The sequence below is a fragment of the Vombatus ursinus genome, unplaced genomic scaffold, assembly GCF_900497805.2.
Source record: "Vombatus ursinus unplaced genomic scaffold, bare-nosed wombat genome assembly UNPS02014802.1, whole genome shotgun sequence".
Classification (NCBI taxonomy): Eukaryota; Metazoa; Chordata; class Mammalia; order Diprotodontia; family Vombatidae; genus Vombatus; species Vombatus ursinus.
The window spans coordinates 15,965,874-15,986,812 of record NW_020954580.1 but is presented as its reverse complement, the minus strand read 5'-3'; the positions used below and the strand labels follow the sequence as shown (position 1 = coordinate 15,986,812).

General features: G+C 36.1%; 1 protein-coding gene across 3 annotated transcripts in view; it reads left to right on the top strand.

Annotated features, from left to right (window-relative positions):
• The window catches only part of MAP2 (microtubule associated protein 2), a 376,564-nt gene that overhangs the window by 92,738 nt on the left and 262,887 nt on the right, over positions 1–20,939 (top strand). For all 3 annotated transcript variants that reach the window (XM_027873756.1, XM_027873755.1, XM_027873754.1), the window contains exon 3: positions 10,583–10,675. The gene's annotated coding sequence lies outside the window, so the exon portion shown is untranslated. The remainder of the gene's footprint in view (positions 1–10,582; positions 10,676–20,939) is intronic.

Here is a 20,939-nt window from a genome sequence, read left to right as displayed (position 1 = left end):
AGTACCTACTATGTACCAGGCAATGTGCTAAGCATTGGGAATACAAAACAAGGTAAAAGATAGTCCCCGCTATCTAAAAGAGGATACAACATGCAAACAACTATGTACAAACAAGCTATATACAAACATACATACATACATACATGCATATATATATATATACAGAGAGACAGAGAGACAGAGAGAGAGACAGAGAGAGACAGAGAGAGACAGAGAGAGACAGAGAGAGACAGAGAGAGAGAGGATAAATTGGAAATAAGCAGTAAAGAAAAGGCATAGAATTCAGAGATATTAGGAAAGACTTCCTGCAGAAACTGGGATTTTAGCTGGTTTGAACTTGCTCCATTTTCCTAGTTCTGAAAACAAGAACAAAAAATTTACCTGATCATGCTTTTCCCTTAGCATCCTTATTCCCAGAAGTCTCACAGGTAGCTAAGTAAATGAACCAGAATTTTCACCACCAGAATTCTGGCATAAATAGCCACCTGAACTGGAAGAGTAACTATAATGCCAGCTGACAATCTCAAGAAAATGCATTCTAACAAACCAACAAATAATCCCCAAAAGTAATGCTCCCTGAATCTGCAGGAGTCATTTGGTCTTATCTTGTAGCTTAAGGTTAGAAGCTATGCAAAACCTATTTTCTGGTAACCTAATTTCTGATAAGAAAGACTAGGATTGGAAAATAGCTTGTCAGTTGTAAGTTACAAATTCATTAGGAGATCTTTCCATTTGGATTACATGTTTTTCAAATGCCTCCTAAATGTAGGTTTTTTTGATTGGTGCTCTAGCCAAAGTATCTGAGCTCAATGAGCTGGAACAACATAGAAGACATCTGTGTGAATCTCCTTTAGGCTCAGTTTGTCACTTTCTTCTTTCTACTGAAGACACATTCAGATAAACTTTACCTCCAAATAAATTGCATTCCTATCAGCTAAAGGCAGACAAATGCCTTTAATACTTTAGAGATATGGTGTAGTGGAAAGAGGTATGGTCTTTTAGAGTCACGAGGGACCTTGGTTTAAATTTGACCCAATTAACACACATTAGCAGTATGACCATAGGCAAGTCATCACTTAACCCCTCTGAGCCTCAGTTTCATCATCTGTAATACAAGGATAATAATGCCTATGGTACTTGCCTTACGGGGTTGTTGTGAAGGTCACATGAGATGTATCAAATGCCAAGTATTTACAAACCTTAAATCATTTATTTAAATGTCAATTATTGTTGTCATTAATGAACACATTACCATGCATTCATACTCAAACCTCAGATTTGGACTCACAAGGCCTGGGTTTGAGTCCATACTCCTTAATTTACTAGCCTTGTATACGACCTTGAACAAGTCACTCAAACTCTAAGTTTTCTTGCCTGGAAAATAGGTATGATTGGAAGAACCAAATGCCCTGCTAGAAAATAAACATCTTGAGGGCAGGGACCATTTCATTTTCATTTTTGTTATCTATGGTATATTGCTTAGTGTCAGGTGCTTAACGAGTGATTATTGATTGATCCATATGATGAGGCAACCCACGTATGACAGAGAAGTAAACAGTGGCTTGACAAAGAAGTAAACAGTGGCTTGCCAAAGGTCACACAGCAAAATAGTGTCAGATCCATGGCTATAACTCAGTCACCAGACTCCTTAAACCAGGACTCCTTCTATTATACCAAGCTGCCCTTTGCATACAGCTTGCTCCTTTGCCAGATGCAAGCAGAGCCTAGGGGTAAAATTCTTGAAGAACCATAACTAAGTTTTATTTCTGTTTACTCCATCTGTATGCATTATGTAAACTATCCTTATGGACAAAAAGTCTTTCAAGGTTTCCTCTTTTGCCTTTATTCCTGTGAATCAGGAAATCAAAACTGTGTAGTATAAATGAAATAAAAACCTTAAAGATGTTGACAAAGCTCAGAAGTTTGAATCCCATGTTTGAGCAGATGATATACGGTACTGCCACATTTAAGCCACATATCTAAGGGCAATCAATTGAGCTTTTCTTTCAGAGTAGAAGGCAGTCACCACAGGAGCTCTTTCTTGTTGGAACATTAATTTAGTAGCTGCTTTTGTTAACATGGCCGCTTAGCTCCTCCTGGCTGACCACTTCCCATGGAAAAAGAACCAAAGGGGACATTTTAGAAACATGAATAAAAATAAAAGAATGAAGGTTTACATGTTATGAAAATCATAATACCAACAGTATGGGCTCAGCAATGGACTGTGCTTTCTGAGAAGAATCCTAGCAGAGTATGGGGGGGAGCGGTTATCACCAGTAGCTGGCTCCCCACTGATGAACTATTTGGCTTGATATTCCATGAAATAAAAGCAATATACAAAATGGTACTTAATCTCATGGTCCCTCTTTCTAATTCTGCACTGATAGTAGCATAATGGTAGAGTTTAGGGGTAATGGGTCTTAAGAATGACATTACTTTATGTGATCTATAAACATTAACTAAGCTGTTCTTTCCTTATATACAGTTCTTCTTGAGGGCAGGTACTGTTTTTATTTTTCATTTATATCATTAACAAGTAGTGACACACCTGGCACATAGATAGCAGTTGATTGATTGATTAGCCATTGGTATTTTAAATGTGAAATCCTTGTCCAATGATTGAGTGGTCATATAACTGGAGAAAATGAATTATATCAATCTGGACATGTTCTCAGAAAAATGTAGGCCTGGAAACAAAAAAGTGGACTTAATCATATGATAAGAATGAAAAGTAACTGACAGACAGCTCACATATTCCTTTCATATTCACTCAATGTCCAGAGAACCAGAAGAAAACTCTCATGCCATTTCGTGAACCTTCTATTTTGGATTTTTAGGGAAACATGGACATGAATTGCATAGAATGATTGGCCATTCACTGAGTATGCTGCAGTCTGCAGCACTGAAGGTGGTACACATATCAGTGACATCACAGATCCACCGGCATAATGGACGATAACAATAAAAATACATGACAAGTGTTCCTTTACCTCATTCTTTTCCTAACTCTAGCCAACATTGTCACACTCAAACCTGTATATATGATCTTAAACAGCTATATGGAGTGTGGTAATATGAAGCAGTGCCTTCCAGGTATGGTCAGGGGCATGTGACCAACCCCATTCCTTTCCATTACTGACTCATCTGCTTATTGCTTCTCTCTCTATAGGTTCCAAGGTAGTCTTGTGGATTCTGGAATATTCTGGAATATTCTGGAATATTCTCAGAAATTACCAAATTTGCTTGGCCCCTGCCATATAGTAAAATCAGAGACATCTCACTTATGGTGGAAGAGTTTTTCTATCTTTATTTTGAACTGTAGGCTGATTGACAGATTTAGATGAAATTGTTAATGGCCATATAATATATTAGTAGTCTTAAGCAATAGAAAAACACATTCAAATAGAGAGAAGGCTATGATAGAGATTATATACCTCTTTCTCCCTATACAAGACTATAAATCAGTCTGAAAGGGACATCCAAAGAGACTGAGATTTAAACTCCAGAAAAGCCTAATAAATTAAAAAAAGTTGCCATTGAAGGGACTTTATGGGTCTATTTTCACAGCTTCCAGTTCAGCCAGGTTTTAGCTTTAGCCGTTCTCTTGCCACGGACCTGTCTTCTCTCCCCTAGCTCTCCAATCTATGTACTCATTTGCCCACATTTCCCATTTACCTCTCTATCTACCCTGCCTGGCATCTCAAATTTTTTGAGGAAGGTCTTACGAATTTTCCTTAATGCCTGTGAACAGCCTGTACCATGGGTTGGGAACCTGAGGCCTTGAGGCTAGTGCAACACTTTAACTAAATCCAATAAAAGGATTTGTTCTGTAAAGTTTGGATTCAAAGAGCTGCACCTGAGGACCTAGAAGGTCACATGTGGCTTCCAGGCCACAAGTTCCCCACCATTGGCCTAACCTAAGGATACTCTATTACATCACCCTAGTAATCATCCCCAAATTTCTGTGATTCTGGAGAGGTCTTCCAAAATTTCAGTAAACCCATGTCTCAGAAACCTGGGGCTATATACATTTACTAAGACTGCAACAGTGTAGGTTTTCCTAGATATAGTATCATTTTGGAAGACATACCAATTTAAAAAACGTCAAAGGCATTGCAGAGAGAGGAACATGATGAAACCTGAGTTTTAGCCAGGGCAACCCTAAAACAAAACCATCTGCCCAAATATGGACAGGCAGTTCCTGCACAAGAAACATTTTCTTTTGAGTACACAGATGGGAATGAAATGGCCACTTAATTAAATGAGATAATCAGTTATCTAAATCATATTTTAGAAGGCCAGTTAGAAGCAGCAGTGTTTTCCATTAACTTATCAGAAACAACCAGAGGCTAAGCCCAGAGTATGATTTGTAGTTAGAATGTTCCCAGTATCTTTATCTCAATAGTATCTATGTTTTTCAGAAGAAATATTTCCTTTTATACAGAACACTCATCGCAAAATTTGATCAATTGCTTGCTATGATCAGTGTTAACTCTTAGAAACAAGTTTTGGTTAGAAATGTGTAAATTAGTGATTAATCAGTATTAACTTTGAATTTAAGTTTTGAAATTAAGGTAAATTAAGGAAAGGGCAAATTCTAAAAACTTGGTAAGCTTGACTCAGATATTTGAATACCTTTTTTGGAAAACAAGTGTTTGAATCAATTGAACCAAATCTAGGTACCTGGTTTTCACAAAGGACTAGAGAATTCCAGAAGAATGCTCTGTGTTAAAAATCCTTGGCCCCTCAGTGGGTTAAGTGAAGGAATTAGTCATAACCTTCCCGGTTGTTTCATAAAAACTGAATACATACAATGATCAACTGTGAATGACTTAGCTATTCTCAGCAATACAATGATCCAAGACAATTGTGAAGGGTTTATGATGAAAAAAGCTATCCACCCCCAGAGAAAGAACTGATGGAGTCTGAATGCAGATTGAAGTACACTTTTTAAACTTTCTTTATTATTATTCTTTATTTTCTGGTCTGCATTTTCTTTTGCAAAAGCACTAATATGGAAATGTTTTGCATGACTGCACATGTTTCAAATTGCTTGCCTTCTCAAGGAGGGGGAAGGAGAGAGGAAAGGAAGGAGATAATTTGGAAATCAAAATTAAAAAAAAAAAGTTAAAGAGTTTTGTTTATATGTAATTGAGGGGGAAAAAGAAATAAATGTAAAAAAAAAACCTTGAATACATATACAATAGTGTGGATTGGAATACTTGTTTTTGATAACCCAGGCATTTAAGCCTCTTAAATTAAAAACAAACAAACAAATAAATAAAAATGAATGAGTTTTTAAACTGAGTCCTGCAGATCCCATAGAGGATGTTAATAAATTTCTAGGAATCTATGAACTTGAACGGAGAAAACAATGAATCTTTATATCATTAAAATTTATTTCCTATGTGTTTTTATGCATTTAAAAACATTTGGAGAAGGGAATCTATATGTTGACCCAGATTTCCAAAAGAGCCCATGACCCCCAAAAGGTTAAGAAACCTTGGCCTAAAGAAATTGCTTTCCTATTATCACTCAAATATCCAAAGCTCCAATTTCACCTATCTCCAGTCTTCTGTCTCTTACTTCCATCTTGTTTAGCTTTATGCTATGTTTCCTAACCATGGATCCAGCACTTTATTACCTACTCCCTATCCACTCCCAATTTCAATAGTGCTCTTTGTTTAGCAAAGATTGAAGATTATGAATTTTAAATATGAATGTATATAGCTCATTTTAAAATATATTCCTTATTACTTATCTTGTTCTTTGCCTGCCTGAAAATGGACAGTGTTCCTTAGTGTTTTTATCAAGGCAAAACAAAGAGTATTATAAATCAAAAGATCTGGAACAGAGATACAGAGGCTGTAAGTTGTCAGAAAAAGTAAACAAGTAAACAAACCTAAATAAGTAAATACACACACACACAGAGTGTGAGAGAGAGACAGAGACAGAGACAGAGACAGAGACAGAGACAGAGACAGAGAGAGAGAGAGAGAGATGAAAGCACTAAACAAGCTTTCTATCATATAATTCTTAAGTGATCAGCATGTGGTTTTCCTCTGCAGAATGATAGTAGCAATTCAATTATTAGAAATGGCTTTTAGGAAGAAATGCATGTGAAGATAGCAGGTGGCAGACTACTTGCAAAACTCAACATTGTGATGTAATTGAAAGTTTCTACCATTGATCACAAAGAGACATAAAATATCTTAAAATTGTAATGTTTGAGGTAGAATACTTTGCCAATACTTTGTCAGTAGTTTTCTTTTTTAATTGATCTTATCAAGCTCAGAAACAACAACTACCCAGTTTTCTAAATTATCCAAATTAAATGGATCAAACCTGTGCTTACTTCTGACTGTAACTAAATACAGTCTTAGAAATTTGCATGAGTATCAGAGAAGTTGAGTGACTTGCTTGTGGTCACACAGCTAGTAAACTTCAGAAGTAGGACTTGAAACCAAATATTCTTAAATTTAAATCTAGCACTGAACTCATCATACGACACTGCCTCTCTCACCAAAGTATTACTTTGAGAACAAGTGGAGGTGTAGTTTTTACTCCCTTGCAATTATGACTAGCAGCATCATCTTTACTCCAACCTGGCTACAGGTCAGCTTTTGCTATCTTCACAGTAACTTTTTCAGAGGGTCCTGTGACCCAAGAATTCATGACTTAGTGGGCAGCCTACTAGTTTTGAGTCATGCGTATGGCTGGGTTGGTCCTCATTTGGCAAAATCAGTCTTTCATGGGTACTGTAAAGAAAGTCTTCCCAGCTTCAGAGGACTGGGCAGAATTTTCACTGTTCTGGCATAACCTTTGAGACCCCAGAGTTTTCTCCAGGTGCAGGGACACAAGAGAGGATAGATGGCTTTGTGGAAGAAATTGATGTGCACCTCCTCTACATTCCAAAGCATGTTGTCTCTATCTCTTTTATGACACTTATCATGGGTCACATTGTATTGTAGCCATCTGTGTATGCACTTTCTCCCCCGGTGGAAGATAAGATCCACCTTGCTTCTTCTTATACCTCAGAGTGTACATGCCATATAGTAGGTGGCTTTCTCTCTCTATCTCTTCTTCTCTCTCTCTCTCTGCACACACACACACACACACACGCACACACACACAGACATACAGACATATATATACATATAGACATACACAAACATATATACACATATTATATGTAACATATACATATATATATATATATAATGTGTTGAATGAACTAATAGCATTGTCATCATCACCTGCATATTGAATTTCCCCTGGCTTCTTCATGAAAGGGTGGAGAAAGAAGAAAACTATACCCCCAAAATTCTCGAAATAGTAATTTGACATTAGAGAAACTATGTGGTATACCAGGCACAGTGCTGGGTTTCCTAGTTAGAAAAAACTGGGTTCAAATCCTGCTTATGAAATTTCCTACCTGGGTTAAAGTGGACAAATCACTCAATTAACCTCTCTGGGTCTCTGACAAGTATGGAAGACTACATTTAGTCATAGACATTATCTGTTTAATTTGAGAAATTTAGACTAGGTGCACAGAAAAGGTTATTTTTAAAATAATCCCTTTGTTTTACGTGTTGTACAGGTTCCATTTATATTTGAAAATGTTTGCCCCATTCCAGTTTGTCAAAGTAAATACAGTACAGAGCAAAACAAGACAAAAAAAAATAAACCTCTGTGGAACTTTGCTGACAGTCTTGTCATGATCCTGTGGGGATTTTTAGAATCCTCATTTATCTGTTTACCACTTCAGTCAAGTGGCTCAAGGACAGCTATACTCACATATCAGACTGGAAAGACCAGTTAGTTCTGGAAGCACTTACATTCGTCAGTGTAGTTTTCTAGAATCTGAAGAGAAATACTTTTTGTTCACTCTTGTAAAAGAAGAAATTTTTTTTCTTTCGTTTCTTTCTCTTTTTTTTAATCTTGAAATTTGCTCCTGACATTTCTGCAATGAGGCAGACCAGACTGGGAGGAAAAAGCAGGCTCTTGTCTCCCTAATTGCTTCTTGCTCTAAATACTTCCTTTCCTCATGTGACCTAATAAAAAGTCCCAGGAGGGGATGTTTTTAGAATTGCAAATTTACTTTCTCACACAGATCTGCTAACTTTCTGAGGAAGTAGAGGCACTGAGGAAATACAGAGCAAATAGGCAAACACAGCCCACTGGAAATTTCATAAGCATTGGGTTGGGGTTGAAGAACTGAGTCGAAGCCAACAAAACAAATGTTCTCAGCTGATGATTTTCTTTTACACTTAGTCTTAATACTATCAAATAACTCCAGGAGGCAACTGCTTGGGCAGCCACTTCCATGCTCACTCATAGAACCAACTCTGAAGAATTAATTCACTGAGTAACTAATGTTGATTGTTTTTCGGAGTTCAACTGAAAGATGGAATGCCATTCCCAATAATAGTTCAGCAGCTGATCTCTTTAAAACCCTTTGTATGACTTAAGGAACAGAGTTTTCAATTCAAGTCTGACATATTCCAGCTGTACAGTATTGATGACTTAAAAGTATAATGTCTTCATTTTCCTCTTAAATGGAAAGAAGCCTATTAATTAAAAAGCTTTTTTATGCCTTTTACAATCAGCTTAGCATAAGGTGAGAATTTTGAGACATTAAAAGTGAAAATTCCTTCTGGTTCTTCAACTTTCACAAATTAGCACGGAGCAATGAGTCTCAGATTTCAGTGGAGGGGGAAAAAAAAAGCAAAGACATCAGTTACATAGCAACTGAAATGCTTTAATAAAATTTTTATCATTGCTGGTATTGGAGGTTGTCTGCACTAATGAACATGCCACAAAGGGTCTGTTTTCCTTTTCAGTCAGACTCCCTGGGGGCATTTTTGTTAACGAAAGTGAAATTGTCTGGGAGTCTGCTACCTGCCAACTTCCAGGTCCTGACTCTGGGAGTTGTTGAATGACTACAATTAGGTTATGGAATAGATTGTAGTAAAAGGACTTTCATTTAGCTTTATTCATGTTAAAACTTGAACCTTACTAGGATGAAGTTGAATGTTAGAGCTCTTTATTTAATGATTAAAAGCAAATTTAATTAGTAGTCTGCTAAGTAGCTTCTAAAGATGACCTTGTATGTGGACATTTTATCTGGCATACACACATATGAACAAACAAATAAATTCTCTACCACTAGGTTTATAGTATATAAGTACTTTCCTGCAATAGACACATTTCTCTTCTCTAAAATATTGCTCAGAAATCGGAGAAAGAGAAACAGAACCAATTTTCTACCTGTAGCTTGGTTTTCATTTAGGGGCAAACCAAATTTCTTTTAGTTACATATTACCCAAATACTCAGATGGATCTGTGATCTCATATGTATGTGAAATACCTCCAGTGATTCAGATTGCCATCCATCCTCGCCTGCTAATTTTATGAGAATCTTATCCATGACCCCCTAAAAGTTCAGACAAGAAAGATCTATCTAACATAGTGGAGGACTTTGTCTTTTCTCCTGACTTCCTGAGGAGGAACCTTGGAACCTTCTGGCTGTCCACCTGTCATTCTTCACTCTCACCATATGGACAGCCCATCATCTCTTTCTGTCATATAACTCTCTGATGATATCTTTCACTCCTGCTCTTCTTCAGTTTTTTATGTGTTATATTCCAATACAAGCTATTATGTTACAATATCATGGCAGCCTACTCCTATCCACCATGTGCCTTTTCATTGTCCCATGCAATACTGCAATACTCCAAGTCTTACGGCCATTAAAATTTTAATCATTTTGGGTAGAAACTTTTCTAGAAGATATTGCACACTTCTCTGCCTTGATGGCATTGGTAATAATTATTAACATTAACCATTATACTGTGATGATATACAGTGTTATACTAAAGGATGAACTGAGGCATGTAAGAATTGTCTTTAGGCAAGCTGGCAACTTATAATTATATTCCCTTTTACAAATAAGCAATACCTGAGATTATCAAGTAGGGTGTAATACATCAAAGCTAGGTAGTATCCTTAGTGAATATCTAGGAACATGAATTTCACTTCAAAATTGTCCTTTCTATCATCTCATTTAAATCTTCCTAAGCTTATTTCTAGTTTGAATTAGTGGAGAGACCGAAAATTTTATTTCTGTATTACTGCATTACTTTTAATTACAGTTCATATAGTAATTGATGTAATGTCTCATAATATATCAAATGGTTGATGTCCTGCCTGACTTCCTTTAATGAGTAAATAATAAAAATGGCTAGCATTTATATAATACTTAAAGGTCTGCAAATCACTTCACAAACATGATTTCATTTTATCCTAACAACTGTCCTTGCTCTTGGTGACCATATTAGCTTCTGTGGGTTTAGTTATTATCTCTATATGAAAGACTGTGAGATCTATATATTCTCTTAACCCTAGGATAAAACACGATTTCCTCAGTTTGCCACCTAATGCACTTGAACAATCTGACACTAGCCTACCTTTTCCAGTTTTCAGACATTACCCCCCTCCATAACTCTGAGATTCTTTATACATGGCTTCCATTTGCTATCTACTTTCCTTTAATGTATTGTCTCTTACCTTTGCATCCTAGAAATCTCAGCATCCTTCGAAGTTCAGCCCAAGTGCCATCTCCTACATAAATCTTTTCCTAATCTCTCCAGTCACTGGTTCCTCCTTTTTAAAGGTAAAGATAAATTCTCTTTATTTACTTCACTTGTGTATATTTTGTTTTTACTTATATGTCTTTTCCTCTGATAGACTGCAATCACTTCAAGGTTTTGTCTTCATATGCTCAACACCTAGCACAGTGCCTGACACATAGTAGGTACTAAAATATTTACTGATTGTTTGATGTAAAAACAAAAGGCATCAAGAAAATTCATTCAAAATAGTTCTGCCATTTAAGAGCTGTGTGATCCTGGGCAAGTAACATAACCTCTGCCTTAGTTTCCTCAGCTGTAAAATGAGGGTAATAATAGCACCTACTTCTAAGAGTTGTGAGAATCAAGTAAAATAACATTTGTAATTCTTGGTGACCATATTAGCTTCTGTGGGTTTAGTTTTTCTCTATATATGGAAGACTGTGAGATCTATATATCCTCTTAACCCTAGGATAAAACATGATCTCCTCAGTTTGCCACTTAATGCACTTGAACAATCTGACACTAGCCTACCTTTTCCAGTAAGGTGCTTAGCGGACTTTCTGGCACATAGTAAGCCTTTAATAAAAGCATGTTCCCTTTCTTCTTCCCTAAAGGATTAGTATCATTTGGAATGTATTTCATAAAAGAATATTAAAGCTAAACAGCTGAAACACAATGTAGCAAGCATACAATTTCTATCAACTAATAAAACAATCATGGTCATTTCAATGTCTTCAGTCCTTCAATCACTAACTATTTATTACACATTTAGATACCAAGGTGAACAAGACATAGACCCTGCCCTACAGAACTTTGAAATTTAGCAAGGTGTTGGGGAGAAAGGAATATGACACATAAAAATGCAATATACTACCCCCAAACTAGAGTACAAAACAGAGTACCAGAGAGGGAGTAAATCATATCTTTCTCAACATCAATTTCTTCCTTCATTATATTCTTTTGCATTTTTTAAACTTTCAACTAAGAAGAAAATAAACTATAAGAGTATTTTTAATTCAAGGACTGGAAAACCATGAAAGTTAACTAAGAAGGCTAATGTAGAATTATAAAGTTAATGATTTGACTCATCCTGTAGCAAAGCTGGGAAAATGACAAAGTAGATATGCAAAGTCATTATGCAAGTCTAGAAACAACTTTACTATTTAAGTTAATTTAGTTTGTCCAGACCTGTGATTTGGCTCCTTCTATCAATATAGATTAGTACCTGCAATCTATATTCTTAAAAAGTTGCATATTCAAATAACTAAAAGAAATTATCATTCCAAGACATATCCAGATTATAGTGGAACTCTTTCCTAGAAATCCGAGATAATTATTACATGTCACATTTAGATAATGAAAGCTTTTACCTGTATGGGCTGAGTTCCATGGGATATGAATTTCATGTGAAAACCAAATATAGTAACTACGGAAATTTTTCAGACAGAACTTTCTAGTCAGCAATGGAATGAACAAAATGTATTCAAGAGCATATAAAGGTTTATTTAAGAAGTTAAAGTAAAAATGGGGAATTAACCAAAATTACATAGATAATTACCTCAACCTTTTGCTTTGGGTAAGTTTGCATTGTGTTCAAAAGCAAGGGGCATACTTTGTGCTGAATCCTCATTACAGAAGTCAAAGTGGTTTTCAGAAGCACTATATGCCAATGGCAGTTGATGGTTTTTCTTAGTTATTAACATGAACTTTGTAAATAGAATGTTAAATGCAATACATTGAGAAGTCAGTGATTTCATTTGCATAAATACAATATCTACCTCTGCAAATTAGAATCAGAGTCTCAGAGTTAGAGGACACCTCAGTGGCCATCTAATCCAATAATTATCTGAATAAGATTACCTCTTGCAATATATTATACTCCACAAATAGTCATCCAATCTTTGCTTAAAGAATACCAATGAGAAGGAACTCACTACTTCTGGATGTAGCCTATTTTGGACAGCTCTATCTAACCCTCCTTTGAACAAGTATTCATTAAACACCTACTATGCACCAAGCACTCTTACAGATGCTGGGACTATGGAGACAAAAACAAAAGCAGTTTGCTCTCAAGATTATGTTTTAGTGGGAAGAAATTTTGGAAATAAAATTTTAAAATATAACTACAAAGTAATGAGGGAGGGGAGTAGTATTGAGTGAAGACCCTACAAGTAGGGGAAATCAGACAAAGCCTCATGTAGAAAAAGGCACTTGAGCTGGGCGTTAAAATAAGCTAAGGAGCTTAAGAGGAAGAGACTAGGAGGGAATGCATTCCAGACATGGGGCAAAACCAATGATTAGAACATTTTTCCTTATATCAAGTTTAAATTTTCTTCTTTGCTCCTACTCTCGGACTTTAAAGACAAACAGAACAAGTGAGCTCCCTCTTCCACATAACAGCCTTTCAAATACTCAAAGATAGTTATAATGCCCTCCCCTTACCTTTTCTGAGCTAAATATTCTTATCCTTTAACTGACCCTCATGTATTTTTGTTGGTGGATTTTTTGTTTGTTGATTTGTTTGAGTACCCTTTATGACCAAAGCACCAGTTTAGCTGTGTGCATTGGGGGATAAGATGATGTTATTTATACTCACAAAATAGAGGGTATTTTTAAAGAACTATCATTTTTCTGCAGTAACTATTCCCTGTTATTAAATCTTGCAAAAGATGTTAGTTGAGATGTCATTTGGTTTTTCAAATCATTAAGTCAGTAAGCTTTGGGTCGGGTTTTATCCCCTATTATTCAATTAAGAGTGATCAAGCATAAAAGAGTATTATTTAGCTTAGATTGCTTTTCCTCTTTTCTTTTGTATCTTTAAAAAAAATACCAGTTTGAAATCTGAAAAATCTCCAGGTGCTTTTGTTTATTTGAATGTTAATACAAGGCATTATTAGTTCTCCACCCTTCCTGGATGATTATCAAATGCCAGTTTTTAAAGAATATAAATATGAAGAGATTTAGCCCTGCCACTCTAGAAGACATTAAAGCTGCTAAATCTCAATTCATCCCTAACATTTTACAGGTTTTCTACTTAAAGAGTGGAAAATTTCTACCTAAAACAAGCCAGAAGAAAATGAAATAAATATGAGATACATACATTGTATCTGGAATCCTAAAGTGCTAGAAGTATAAGGGACCTTATAGAGATCATCAAATCCAATCCTCTCATTTTACAGAGAGGAAACTGAGGTCCAGATAAGTGAAATGACTTTCAGGGTCACAGGGCTAGGCAATGGCTGAGTTGAAATTAGAATTGAAAGCTTTTGGCTCCCTCTTTCCCTTTCTCATATATCACACTGTCTTGAGAGAATACATTTGCCCCAAGTAGTCAAAATTATTTTTTAGACAAAAATGTAACAATATATTATACTTCAGCATCGTCCAGTCAATTATGTTAGTACCTGAAACTAAATCATAAAACAAACCATATGTCAAATTGTATTTCAGTAAACTTCAAGGGACTTTCCTAATCTTTTTGCCATGTTATAAATGTGTTATATAAAATATTGCTTGAAATACATGTGCTGTCATTTGGGGCTTGGAAAGACTTGAGATACAGAGATTTTCATTCTAATCTTATTAGATTATACTTCAACTTGAACATAAATCAGGGTAAGTAGTATTACGTGAACTGGACTGGATGTGCTTGGCGGTTATTTTTGTTACCTCATTTTTATGGAGGGGAAAACAGATAATTAGTGAGATGCAACCTATTTATATAGATTATTGCTAATTGTCTGAAGGGCATCATTTTTTTAGAGAACAGGATACTAGGTTTGGAGTCAAGAAGACTTGGGTTCAAATCTGGCATTTGGAACTTATTAACACTATGACCCTGGACAAGTCACATAAGCTTCATGTTACTTCAGGTGACTCTTGAAATTTTAACCACAGGATCATATGTAGATTTAGATCTGGAAAGCACACTAGAGGATATCTAGTCCAACTACCCATCACTTTACAGGTGAGAAAACCGAGGCCCAGAGAAGTGACTTGCCCAAGGTAACAATGTTAACAACCAGAATTAAGGTCTCATAAAGTTCTTCATAGGATTTCTTTTATTCTTTCCTATGGATTTTGCCATATAAGCTATAAGTACCGTATTTTCAATATGTTGATCATAGTCAATTCAAGCCAAAATGACCAAATGTCCCATGAAATCATGTATCTTATCGCCTTTGAATGCACAGTGAAATAAATTGCTTTGTTTATCTTTCCAAGGAGAGTGGGTAAGATGTGTTTCTCTTTCATTCTAACTTTTTTTTGTCTTCTGGTCTCATCACAAGAATTTTTAATATTGACATGGTACCCTTCCAACATCATGTCAATTTATTGGTTATTGGACAAAGATTTCTCAAAGTACCAATAATTAATATTTATATGCAATCTAAAAACAGTGATAATTAGTTTCTTCTGCCTCCCTCTCTGCCATTTCCCCAAAAGTCACAGTTACTTATGTAGTCAATCACAGAGGTCATTATCTCTGTTATTGGAAGGAATACCATACACTGTTAGATCCATTGAATATCTTTAAATGAAGTGAAGTAGCATTTATGTTAAGAAATACATAAACTATCTTTTAAGACAGTGAGCATCTGTAGAACAGGAAGCCTTTGTCATGGATATAGTGATGCTATTTCAGGTTAGTAGAGTCATTTCATAAAGTTACTGGGAAGAAAGAGCTTTGTAACCAATAAATTCCAATAGAATAGAATTATGAACTGTGATCATGTGGAATTTCTATCCTAGAGAGCTGATAAAATGGTACACACTTCTTACTATATAATTCACACTCATGAAATTGCAATGATTCTTTTAACCTTGAATGCAGATCTGTTGGCTTGGGACTGACTTATTCATGTATTTATTTGTTTAACAAAAATTAATTAAATACCTGATATGTGTAAGAAGTGATAATAGGGAAGAAAAATACATAAACGCAAACACAATCTCTGCCCTACTCAGCTTACAATCCAGTAGGAAAAATACTATAGGCGCACACATACATACATACATACATACATATATATATATATATATACACACATACATATACATATATAATACAAAAGAGTAACTATAAGGAAGAATATAAATGAGGTAAAAAGGATTAAAGTTTGCTATTAGCTTAATATAGAGACAATAGGGAAAGCTTCTTAGAGGAAGTGGTATTTGATCTGGACTTTGCAGGATAGATATGATTTTATCTGGTAAAGACTGAAGACAAAAGAGCTGAGGAGAACATTTCTATGGAGATTATTTCATGAATAGGGAAGGGTTTGAGGAACAGCACAGGGCTCTATCACAGCTCTACCATTGTTGAACCAGGAAGGAAATGAAGAACCCAGGTTAAACGGAACTGACTATTCCCTCTCCTTAGATCAGAGTTTTGGGGGTTTTTTTGTTTGGTTTTTTTTTGTGTGTGTTATGGTCCCCATTTACAGTCAGTGAAGCCTATGGACCCTTTCTCAGGATAGTGTTTCTAAATGCATAAAATAAAACACATAGGATTACAAAGGAAACAAATTATATTAAAATATATTTATTAAAATATGCATTTTAAAATTTATTTCATTTTTAATTAATGGAATAAAACAAGCATTTCCATAACATAATATAATGAAAAGATGATTACGCATGAAACTGCACATCTATTATGTACAATTTGCTATTCCTTTTAAATATATAATAAAGTTACCATGTACATTTTTTTCTTTTTTTCCTTTTTTTCTCTTCCCCCTACTTTGGATATGGCTACCATTAGACACAAATAGGTACATATATATAAGATTATTCTATACATACTTCTATTTACCAGTTCTTTCTCTAGATGCAGATAGTCTTCATATGTCCTTTATAATTAACGCACATTTAAAGAAATAAGTTCATAGACTATCATGTTAAAAAAAAAAACTCCTGCCTTAGAACTCCACTGATTAAAGAAAGCTATCAAGACCAGTGACACGTAGCATCTTCTTATCTCTGTCTTCAGTAAGGGGGCACAATGCAAACAATAGTGACAGAAAAATGGGGTGGAGAAGAGGTTGGAATCCTTCTTGAGGTAGTTCAGAATAGGCAAAAAAACAAACCTTCCCTCCTTCCTCATTCTGCCCTAACCCTATTTTTATTATGTATCTTACTTGTCTCTCCTCTCAAGAATGAATGCACCTTGAATTTAAAAACACTAGTCTGAACATAACATTCAGGATTCAGAATACTTAACTTTATAGACAACTTTTCAAGAACAAGAAACACATTCACTCTCTATCTAGGGAGCTCCTTATATCCCCCAATTTTTGTGTTCCATTTTCTCATTTCTTAAAGAACTAGAGAACAAATACAGTCAATCCTATCTGTAATTACATAGTTAGAATACCTTGGGGGTGATTTTCCACCTTGGGATTTACTAGCTGTCTCATTGCTTCAGAGATCAAGATGTAAATGTCTGCCTCCTATTAGCATGCTACCATGTGTGAGACAGTCATGCGAGCTAAATTAAAACGCTGAAAAGGAAAAATGTGTGACTCCACATCAACACTGCTGTGTTATTTTCAGATGCTGTGCAGTGGAGCCTAGCTAGTGATTTTCTGTTCCATTTCAGTTCATCATAGGTGCATTGTGGTATGTTAATCCTATGGAATAAAATGGAATAACTTCAATTTCCTAGAACCATCTTCTTCCTGCTGCATTAGCGTATATTGGCAAGCTCTGAAAAGGAAGGAGCCAGATTTTTATTTTTTGTGTCATCTACAATGACTAGACCATGGTTGCTAAATAAACATGTATTAAATGGATGAATGCATGCGGGCAGAAACAATCTTTTTTTCTATCAAAAGAGAGGCAGTGTTGCATGGTAGATAGAATGCTGGACTTGGAGTTAGGTAGACCTAAATTTAAGGATTCTACATCTACCACTTCACTTTTGTGTGACCATGCCCAACCTCTCTGAGCCTCTGTTTATCCATATGGGAAAAAAAGTGACAATATTGCATCTCATATCTCCTTCATAGGGTTCTTGGGAAGCTCAAATAAGATTGTGCTACAGAAAAGAATTTTGCAAACAATAAAGAGCTATTTAAATGTCTGTTACTCTTATAATTTATTTGTGCAATTAAACTACAGCATGCTTTAAATCAGTGGTTCCCAAAGTGTTTTGTTCTGTGAACACCTTTCAACAACAACAAAAATGTATTCTGAGCCTGAGTAATTTAATAGACTACTCATAATGTTCTGCAGTTACTTTAGTGCTTAAGGTGCCATTAAAATTTTTTCAGCTAGAACCCCTTTGAACCACAGTTGAAAATTCCCAAAAGGGACTCAAACCACTGGGGAGGGACTACTGTGTTGGGTTAAACTTTCCTTTTTGTATTTTACAGAATCTTGAAACCAGAAGGGAAATGCAGAAGTAACTTAGTTTGACCCCACTGGAATTTGCGCTCCAACAGTCATTTGTCTTGTCTTTAAAACCAGTGATGAGGCTTTCATTCCATCCTCTCCCATCCCCTCAGTCCTTCTGCAAGTCAGGAAGGCAGACAGGCACAAATGGAAAGTGCTCTGGATTTAACCATCAGTCTTTAATCTTGGCTCTGCTACATACTACCTGTGTGACCTAGCCCTAGTCACTTTGAAGAGGTCTAGAGGTTTTGGGGTGCTGGGAAACCCCAAGATCATGGCACCAGGCCCTGCCTGAAAGAATTCAACTCAAATCTTCTTTCAGCCAGAGAAAAAGTTTAATAGAGATAAATCACATAGGCCAGGTGATGCCCGTAAGGCTGAGCATGAGAAAAACTCAGCCTCTAGGCATGAGAGATTCGCAGCATCTGAATGGGGGCCAGGTTGGATCTTACATACAGAAAAGTAACTTTGGGTGGCCAGAGGAGGTGGGGGGGGTTGGGAAAAGGGTCTTGATGAGAATTCTGATTGAAAGGTCTGAGAGATTGAATAGACAATGGGAATAGATAATGAAGGGAACTGGAAGGTGGAAGTTTGAAAAGCATCTGAATAAGATCTAAAGGGAGGGTCAGGGCTTTCAAAGGGAGATAAGGAGAGTTGAAAAGGAATCTAAAAGTTTAAGGGTCTTCTGGGGTCTGTAAACAAATGGGAGCCAAATTCCTTTTGGTGAAAAGAGGCAAAGGGAAAAGGGGCAAAGGTCTCAGCTTCTGAAACTGAATGAAACCCCTTCAACTTGACCTCTCTTGTCCTCAGTTTCCTTATCTATAAATAAGGGGGTTGGACCAGACCACCTTGAAAGTATTTTCAAGCTCTGATCCTTTGATCCTTTCTTTGGGCAGGTTGAGTGGCATGAGAAATTATTCTATATTGATTTGAAGTCTGCCTGCTAAGTAACTCCTACCTACTTTATGAAGGTATCAGCTTATGAAGGTATCAGTGGACAGAAGTGTAAAAGTTGTGCTTCTTCTTAATTTCAATTTTGAAAGAAATAGAAAAAAAGCGTCCAAAAGTTAAGAACCAAGACAAGGTGTTATCAACATTTATTAAGCACCTGCACTGTACTAGGTGCAGTGATAAATTCTGAGGATACAAAAAGAGGCAAAAGACAGTCCCTGACCTCAAAAAGCTTACAATCTAGTGGAGAGAGTACCCAGGAAGAGGTAGTCAAAAGCACCAGAAAGTCCAAGAAGAATGAGAACTGAGAAAAGACATGGGAGTCAGTCTTGGCAGTTATGAAATCATTTGTAATTTTGGAGAGAGTAATTTCAGATGGATTGTGAGAATGAAAGCCACACTGCAAAGAGTTAAGGAGAGAGGAGAGAAGGTGGAAGGAGAGTATATAAACAGCTTTTTCCCTAGAAGTTTGCCTGAGAAAGGAAAGTAAAGAGGATGATAACTTGAGGGAATAATAAAGTCAAGGAGTGAATATTTTGTTATCTATTACATGGCTGTTTAACATACAGCCCACAGGCTGCATGCCACCCACAACTCTCCTGAGTATTGCCCCAAACAGATTAACATATAATTGAGAAAAACAACAAAATAAAATACAGTAAAACATATATAAGAATGCAATTAAAAACTAAGTCAATATGCAGCTCACAGCGATCCTTATGTATAGTTTAGCAGCCCTTATTTCTATTTAAGTTTGACCCACTGACTAGCAGATCCTTCTTTCTGTCATTGATTTCCATGGAAATAAACTGAAAGACAGTGTAGCATGGTGGATGACTGTTCTGGGAGCCAGCGGACATAAGTCCTTCTAATTCCAGTTCTGTTGCTGACTACTGAATGATCTTCCTTCGCTTCATTTGCCTTATTTGTTAACAAGGCAGTAGAAATAGATGACCTCTAGCAGCCTTTGAGTTGATGCAAAGAAAGATTATCGATAGTGTTGAGTCTTCTCCCCTTGTCCTCTAAAGTTACAATCCATTTTTGGCTGTGTAAGATTCTTTTTTTTAACAAAAACTTCTGTAATCTCCCAAAGACTCACTCAGTGCTCACTTGAAGAATTTTTTTTTGGGGGGGGAATTACATTTATTTTCTAGGTTATCTTTTAATTATTACTATTATTTCTAGGTTATCTTTTAATGACTTTCTTTTCTTTTCTCAATATACATTGTGGAAGCTACAGTAGAAGATTAGTCTATTGTTCTCATGAGAAATGCAGAGAAAAAACTACCGCAATATCTCCATGAACAATGCACCTAATCAAAGGCTAACCTATGTGGCACAGAGCCACAATTGCCACCCATTTTAAGAGAAAAGGAAGGAAATCAATAGTTGAGTAGTTTTGGAAGACTTAATGGAAGAGGTAAGACTGGCTGGGCTATATTGAATGGATAGTATTTGGACAGATTATGGGGAAAAGCGGAGGTCATTTCAGAGAGGGAAACAACATAAGGAAGACAAGACAATGAATCAAAGAAGCCAGTCTGTCTAGGGTAGTAGGTAGAGAGGAGTTGGGTTCTCCTTATCCAGGGCACAAAAATCAGGCTTCCTCTATTGGGCAAATAACCTGAGAGGAACAGGCAGGGAAAGTCCTCCCAACCCCTATCTTTGATAGCATTTTCTCTGTGAGGCTCTTAGTCTCTACTAAGGGGGGAGAAAAAAAGTTGGAAATATATAGCTGGCTTTTAGCTTCCCAGTTGAATGGGCTCATAACTGTGTGAATTTTCTTCAGATTTCCAGGGTTATCAAACTGTTTCTCCTATTGAATGTTTAAGAGTCAATCTAGTCTGTAATGGGAAACTACAGGATGAAATTTTGGACTTTCAGTAGCTGTCAATTTCCATTCAAGTTCCCACAAGACATTTCACAAATAGAGGAATCTACCATGGAATGGGGAAA